At 41.6% G+C, this 8,579-nt stretch overlaps 1 protein-coding gene across 2 annotated transcripts in view; it reads right to left on the bottom strand.

The window, feature by feature from the left end:
* Nucleotides 1–8,579, bottom strand: part of PLPP4 (phospholipid phosphatase 4) — a 92,354-nt gene that overhangs the window by 67,764 nt on the left and 16,011 nt on the right. The window lies entirely within an intron of this gene.

Here is an 8,579-nt window from a genome sequence, read left to right as displayed (position 1 = left end):
TGAGTGCGCACGTGTAAAAGTGGCATAGCTTAGGAAGAGACTGCTTTGTCCATGCCTACCCTGCCACCTTCATATTTTCCTGGGGTGAGGAATCTGTGGCTACAGGTCCTATCGGTTCTGACCATTGGCCACGCTGTTGCAAGTTGAAGTCCAGCATCTGGAGGGCCAGAGATTCCTCACTCCTGATATATATCGGAAGGGTGTGAAGACAATAGATTTAGCATGGGGAGAGAAAGATGTTTGCCAGACCTGAGAGAAGAAAAAAACTAAATTCCAGCAACACATTCTATTTCAGGGGTGGATAATTGGTGACTGACACCTTCCCTGTCCTGGCCCTTTGGCTATTTTTGCTGGTACTGATAGGACAAACAAGACCTGGGACTCGGATATAAGCTGCAAATAATACATTTTAAATGTGTTGTAAAGTGCAAGATACATATATGACACTAGTTGGCGACAGTCAGCTATGCCAAATTCAATGTATTTTTCAAAACGTTTTTTAAAAAAGATTTTCACAGCATTTTTTATATGTGCGTAGGTTCCACTCTGGAGAGCCACAGGTTTCCTACCCATGTCCAACATACAGCAGTATTTGTTCTTCTGAAAAACCATTGAAGTCTAGAATGCAATTATCTAAATAATTAAAAGCATCAATAATTATCCTGATTGCCCCCACACTTCAACAAATGTCCATCAAGTATACTTGTTGTGTTCATGCACTACAAAGGCTTATTGCAAACCATAAGATTTATAGTTTGACCAGGCTGTTAACACTATTGCAAATCAAATTTTGCCTCCTGTGTCGTAAAGGGGAAATGCCGCATGATAAGTTTCTGAACAAAGTAATATGCAGTGTTTACTCTCAGTTTTGATTAACAATCTATAAAGCAAACATGAGGCTCTATTGCCTTTGATTGTCCTAAGGGACAGAGGGTTCTTAATATTCAGCAAACACACCATGCAAAGAATTTAAAATTTGTTTCAGAAATGAACAGATCTAGTATCTCATTTTTATTCTTAGCCACACTGTAATTAGGGATTACTTTAAAAAAAATCAAAAAACCGCACCAAATATTAAGACAGCAGTAATGACAACTATTGGGAATAGATAATATAGTTTGCAGTAGGAGGCAGTCTAGATGACAAAGTTAGTAAAGCATGGGTCAAGAATCCAGGAAGCCCAATCAAAACTAAATGGCAAGTCAAATGAGATTCAAAACATAAAAGCGCATTCCAGGTACAGCCCAATGCTAAAATAGTACATCGCTATGCAAAGACAGTGAGTGCAGCAGCTGTAACCAAAGATATCTTTCTCAGAAGAAGCTGAAAACACCCACCCTCAAGTTCAGGAGTCCCCAAATCTTCTGGGAACAGGGGCACATTCAGAAATCTAAGAAATGGTCAAGAGCACCACAAAAAAGCAGGCAATACCCGCTTCCAAAAAATGGGCACCCAACCCAACAAAGGCCTTAGTGGGTGCCAAGAGTGGGGGGCATGCCCAGTGGTGAAATATTGGGAACCTGAGTCCAAGTAAAAGTTCTATGGCAATAAACCTATACACAGTTAAAAAGGTAAAGGTAAAGGTAAAGGACCCCTGACAGTTAAGTCCAGTCGTGAACGACTCTGGGGGTGCGGCTCATCTCGCTTTACAGGCGAGTTTTTCCAGGTCATGTGGCAACGGAACACCAAAACCAGAGCAGCGCACGGAAATGCTGTTTACCTTCCCGCCAGAGCAATACCTATTTATCTACTTGCACTTTTTTGGCGTGCTTTCGAACTGCTAGGTTGGCAGGAGCTGGGACCGAGCAACGGGAGCTCACCCCATCGCGGGGATTCAAACCGCCAACCTTCTGATAGGCAAGCCCAAGAGGCTCAGTGGTTTAGACCACAGCACCACCCACGTCCCTGGTTATACACAGTTCTCTGGGAGTATATCTCTGGAACTTAACATGCATTGACTTGCACAATTTTACACTATAAGTTTATTTTAAAGTATGCCTCATTGTTTCACTTGAACTTACTACCTTAGAAAAGGAGCACCTTTGAAGCCTGTGGCCCTTCAATTAGTTGTTTCCTGTTCATATTAGATATGAATTGGCTACAGTGGTACCTTGGTCCTCAAACGCCTTGATTCCCAAATGCCAAAAACCCAGAAGTAAGTATTCCAGTTTTCGAACCTTTTTCAGAAGCCAAACGTCTGATGTGGTTGTCAGCTATTGTTTCCAGGGCGCCTGCACCAATCAGAAGCTGCACTTTGGTTTTTGAACATTTCAGAAGTCAAACGGACTTCTGGAACGGATTAAGTTTCGCGCTTTTGTTTTTGCTATTTATTTTGCGTTTGTGGCTTTTTCAGTTAATTTGTTTTTGTGACTGTGTGGAACCCAGTTCAGCTACTGATTGATTCAGTGAGTGAGTGAGTGAGTGAGTGAGTGAGTGAGTTTGTCAGTGAGTGACTGCAGAAATGGATAAAAGCCCCCCATCCAAACAATGACTATCATCAGTGCAAATAAGATTTTTTTTTTAATTTTTATCATCTATTTTATAGTATAGTACATTTATTGCTTTCATTTTATGGATCAATGGTCTTGTTAGATAGTAAAATTCATATTAAATTGCTGTTTTAGGGTTGTTTTTAAAAGTCTGGAACGGATTAATCCATTTTGCGTTACTTTCTATGGGAAAGCGCGCCTTGGTTTTGAAACACTTTGGTTTTGGAACCGACTTCCAGAACGGATTAAGTTTGAGAACCAAGGAACCACTGTATTTAATTAGTCAGGTCCTCCTGTCAGGTAGGATCTTGAATTGTTCCTTTCCTCTTTTCAAGCCAGAGTAATTTCTCCTTCATTTATTTTCTTTTAATCTCCATTTGTTTCAGTTCGGTTTTATCATAGTTGTCGAAAACTAGTGTGGAGCAAACTCAACTGTAATTAAGGCGTATCCATTCTTAAAGAAATCAGCCCTGAGTGCTCACTGGAAGGACAGATCGTGAAGCTGAGGCTCCAATACTTTGGCCACCTCATGAGAAGAGAAGACTCCCTGGAAAAGACCCTGATGTTGGGAAAGATGGAGGGCATAAGGAGAAGGGGGCGACAGAGGACGAGATGGTTGGACAGTGTTCTCGAAGCTACGAACATGAGTCTGACCAAACTGCGGGAGGCAGTGGAAGACAGGAGTGCCTGGCGTGCTCTGGTCCATGGGGTCACGAAGAGTCAGACACGACTAAACGACTAAACAACAAATTAAGGCTATCACTTCTAATTCAGTGAAACAGCAGTTTTTATCCACTTCTTTTCTAACTCTCAAAGTAGCTTCCCCTTCCCAGAAATAGTGTCTCATTTGCAAAAGTTAAAACAAAGGATACAGTAATTGAAACAAAATATATCTTTGTCTATTTAAACACATATATAAAATTTTAGAAAACTCAAAGAGAATAAAAGGGTCCAAAGTTGTGGCTCCCTTATCCTACCTTGGTGAGCAGATAAATGGCTACAATTCACCTCCGGTTTTGATGGACATGGATCAAATGCATAACACACCCATTGGCCAGTCACATCTGTTAGAATTCCTGCTCCATGATTGCAGTCATGGGATTTTTGTCTATCACATGACGGTGCATGTTTTGACTCCACAGAGTGGGAAGTGACGGAGACAGGATGTTTGTGTTACTGTGTTCTGTGAAGTGGGACTATTGCCCTTTGCTCTTTCTCTTTGCTGTCTGATGCTAGAGAGAGGGGGAACCATGCTGCAGTGCTCTGGGTGTGTTTATATGTAAATAAAGTAGATTAGCCAAAATGCTGAGTTGCTGAGGTCTGTTACGCAAACCGCGAACACTCTGCAGATCCCTAAGTGTGCTGATGTCTGTTGGCATCAGTCGCTGTGATGTTCGGGCTGAAGAAAGCTTTTGAAGCTCCCGAACGATCGACCAGGAGGGAGATAACATGCCAGTCAGGCATGTGTCTCTGCCAGGGTCCTACTCAAGAGTAGGATGAGCTCCTTACAACATCTCCCCTCCATTAAATAATGTGTTCCTCCTCTGTCAAATGGAAATTGCTTTTATATACTGTCAATCTGGCCAACTGACTCCACAGGCCTGGAGCAGTTACCAAGCTATGCACTATTTATTTATCTTCTCTCCTTCGGGAGGAAGGGAAGAGCTAATTTTACAGAAATCACTGGTGTAAGTAGGTAAAGGATTATCACCCACTGTGCCCTATTGAGTCAAATGCTGGGGAAATATTATAGAAACTAAATTGCACTGGAATACTAATTGGCAAACAAAAAGTTATTAGAACACACCTGTATTTTCTGACAAACTTGGACTAGTAATCAGAAAGTCCGTCTCGCTTACATTTGTTTATTAAAATCAGCTTCCCAAAGAAACACTAATTTGTCGTGCACATCCTCGCCTGGGTATCCCAGATGAATAAGTAGGAGTGACCTCAGAATGTTTAACAACGTTGCTTCTTTGTGGAACCTATATCGTTTCAAACATGAAAAATTCATGGTTGCGCCCTGGAGATACTTTAAGGAAATCAGTAGAAATAATAAATTACTTTTAAAAGGGAATTTCAGTGGAGAAGGATTTGTCTTTGTCCTAGTCCAATGATACAGATAAGATAAAGATTCGCTATATATTCTTCCTTGTTGCTTTTAACGTCAAGGAAAATCAGCAGCAGTTCAAAAACTATGAGTTTTATTTTTACCACAGTCAGAAGCTTTCTGTGGAAAGCCCTTGAGAATGAACAAATTTTAAAAGTTTGTGCACACACAATTTATATCCAATAATCTGCTGATTTTGCAATTCACAATTTATTGTAATTTTATGCTGATCTTGATATCCCTATTAGTCTCGCTAGGGTATCTGCCATGAAATATACAATCCTGATACTCTGCTGATAAAGGAACATCAATTATACATTTACAAACGACCGAAGTTTGTTGAGGGATTTGGAAAGTTGAGTGTGAATGTAGATATTCAAAGGAAATGGATCCTTGCCACTGACTTACAATCTACTATGATAAGCAGGTAGGGAGGAAACAAAGGCTTTGAGTGTGTCTGTGGAACCCAATAGGCTTTTTCAGTAAGCCACCAGGTGTTCTGTAAATCAAGTTCTCTTCTAAGCACAACGGGGGGTTATAGCTGCTTTTTTCTGCTTTCTCACTCAGCAGATGGCTCCCAAACCAGGGCAGGCTTACCTTTCCCTAGGCTACAGCTGTTCTGCAGTGCAAGATCTCTTGCTCATATTCATTCTGCCTATATTTAAGGGCCTAAATCTCACTGAGCGTCAAGACCCCTAAACAGAGGTGCCAACTTATGCCGTAGGTTGAGGGGGCCCAGGGTCATGGGTCATGTTACACGTGAGATGCACGAGTGTGACGTCACACACACATTGTTAGAATGAGGCTGAGCAGGGAGCCATGCATGGTGTGGCTTCTAAGGCCAGCAGCTCATCCTCTCTCGTACTCAGCCTCCTTCCACAGCAGTAGCAGGAGGAGGAGCAACCAGCCACACCACCCAAGACAGCTCACCTCCCATGAGCTGGCACTGCTGTCCCCAAACCTAGATATTCTAAGGAAGATACAGAGGAAAGGAATTACACATTTGCCCCAACTAGAGGTCTTTGCGGCCCCTCCCCCGGCCCCTAGTCTGAAGATATAGCCCTTTTGCCTTTTTCAGACTCACAAACTGAACCCCAATAACATCTCAGTTCCTTGCAATATCATGAATTCTGCACATACAGACTTGATGGGGCTTTTTAAGACAACACAGCAAGCTGCTTCCAGGAGGAGTCAACTTTCCCAGCCTATTTATGGCCCTGCAGCTTGTAGAGAGATATGGGTTAAAACCAGTATCAGATCACAAGTATTACCACTCTCTGAAGATGCATTGTAGAGAGTTCTCTAGCAAGAACCAGGTGGAATCTACACACATATTAAAAAAAGCTGTGAAAATGCTTTTTAAAAAGTTTTGAAAAATACATGGAATTTTGCATAGCTCACTGTCACCAACTAGTGTCACATTTGTATATTGCACTTTAAAATACATTTAAAATGTTTTACTTGCAGCTGTGTAGGTGAGTCCCAGGAAACATTACAGTTAGTGTCCTTGTAATTGTAATTAGTGTCATATAGTACTATACTGTGTCACTAAGTGTTTGCGGCTGAGGTCAGGAGTTTCCTGTTGAAATTCTGTTCTCATTTAAGAGAGATAAACTTCTTGTTTAGCTAACTGTTCAGTGTGTCCTCACAGCTTTCCATGACAGTTTTTTTAATAAATAAAAATAAAACATTTATTGGTACGGAATCAGCACATTTTTAAAATGACTGTTGCTCTTGCTGAGTTTGTCTAAGATCTACTCTGTATCAAGCTGAGTTAGAACAGTGATTTAAAACTAATTGTGTGTTGATTCTGTACCTATGAATGAAATGCATTTATTTATTTAAAAACCCTTCAGGAAAAAGTGTCATAATACTGCAAAATACTTTAAACAAAACACTGAAGAGAGAAAAATTACCTTTTCTGTCTTCAAAGTAGTGTGTGTGTGTGTGTGTGTGTGTGTGTGTCAATACTGGGAAAATAACCCCAAATTTATAAATCCCACTTCATAGTCTAATAAAACACATTAATGTGATGGTGGGGGGTGGGGACTTTAAATTGTCAAGCAAAGCAATGTACAATCCTATAAATGTTTATTTTGAAATAAGCCCTGCGGTGTTCAGTGTGGCTTACTGTCTACTGTGTTTAGGATTGCAAACATGCACATTACAGCTTTAATAATGGAGGATGAAAAACAGTCTTGGAGGCACAGTAGATAGGAATAAACCATCACAATCCCGTAAGTATCTAAATACCAGATCATGGAGCTTAAATAAGTTTTAGCCCTTCATTCCAACCATGGGGATGAACTGAATTTCATTTATTGAAAGGATAAATCGTGCAATAGCGGAATATCCACCTCTACTCAGTAAAATATATGAAGACCAATTACTCAATAACAAACCATTGAGCTAAACCACTGAGATGTCACAAGTAGCAGCCGCCATTGACGCTGTGCAGTACATTATTCATTCTGGGCCCCTGACATTCAAATATTGGGAGGGCCTCCTGTAATAGGGCATCTTCTGTATCCATAGGGACTCTTTGTGCCTTTTAGAACCCTGCTTTCCCAGGGTTTTGAAATGTGTGGGGAGCATCCATGAACACAGAAGTCTCCCCGCTTCATGCGATCACACCCCACCCACCCCCAACTCAGAGAAGGTAACAAGGGGAAAGAGTGAGCACACTCATCCATACAGCCCACTATTATGGGATTACTCTACCCAGCAACAAAATGCCTGACCAAGGCTTCAGAATTTAATTTGTTCTGAGAAGTACCAGAACTGAACAGAGCTCAGATAAAAAAATCCACTCCTAGTGACCTCGAGCTTTCTTCATTTCAGCAGTACAATTTAGGGTGGATTGGGGGACGTCATTTTGTTGCTGCTATCGCTAAACAAATCAGAGTCAGAAATCCTTACTGATCTAATACCAATCACCCAGGGATCTACCAGCATATCTACCTTCTGCCAGCCACTGACTTAAAAAGGAAATCTGGCCGACACAATGTGAAACCTTGCCCCACAAATTTTACTTGTGTCCAAAGATTTCCGAGAGCTTAATAAACTAGCTTCTCTTATTATGAATTAGATAATGTTTGGTGAGCTCTTAAGGATGTGAAAAGCTCTATAGAACTGTTAAGTATCACTGTTTCAGATGTGACAGTAGTGAACCATTGAACCAAGATAGATACAGTTCAGTGAAGGGAAACACTGATCAAACAAGCTCTTTGCTTTCCTTTTTATTGCCATCTCCCCCTTAGTAGTGCTATGAAAACAGAAGCAAGGCAAGAAGTAATGGCTTTCAACAGTAGATATGGAGACGGAGGTAAAACAATTGTCCTAATCTTAAGAGCAGGTCAGAGTTGTGCAGGGATGGGGAATTGGACAGAGGTTGTTGGACTCCAACTCCCAACAGCATGATCAATAGTCAGGGATGCAGGAACACAAGCTTTGAAGGCTGGAGATGTGTAACACGTGGACCACACCAGGACCAGGTTCATACCCTGCAAAGTTGTTCTTTTTCTATTGCCTGAGCCCTTACCAATCACTGTGTGGCTTACCAGATGACTCACACACCAGGAGTGTATGATAACCATGCATTTACTTCAAAATAATTCACCAATAAGCATTATTACAGTAAATCATAACTCCTTTTCCCCTGTTGTAACCAAGTCTGCTTGGCTTCTTGGAAGCAAGCAGCTTCAGCGATGCAGATGGTAACTCAGCAGCCTGGGTGCTTTTACCCTCCAAGTAGGTCAGCCAGCCTGGAAGACGAGGCAGAGCACATCCCCAGCTTGCAAGCTGGAGCTTGACAACTGTAGCAGGGTCAGGATTTCCTGCCGGTTCTTCTGTAGCAAACGCACCGTTCCACTTGAGGTGTCCTGCTGCCCACATTGTTCTCCCTCAGCTTGCCCAGCATCTGATGCTGGTGGTTGAGAACTGGATTGTCACCTCACTAGAAAGGGCTTAACTGAACTCAT

The sequence above is a fragment of the Podarcis pityusensis genome (genome assembly GCF_964106645.2).
Source record: "Podarcis pityusensis genome assembly, chromosome: 5".
Classification (NCBI taxonomy): Eukaryota; Metazoa; Chordata; class Lepidosauria; order Squamata; family Lacertidae; genus Podarcis; species Podarcis pityusensis.
Note: the sequence above shows the minus strand (reverse complement) of the source record. Positions and strands in the feature narration are given on the sequence as shown.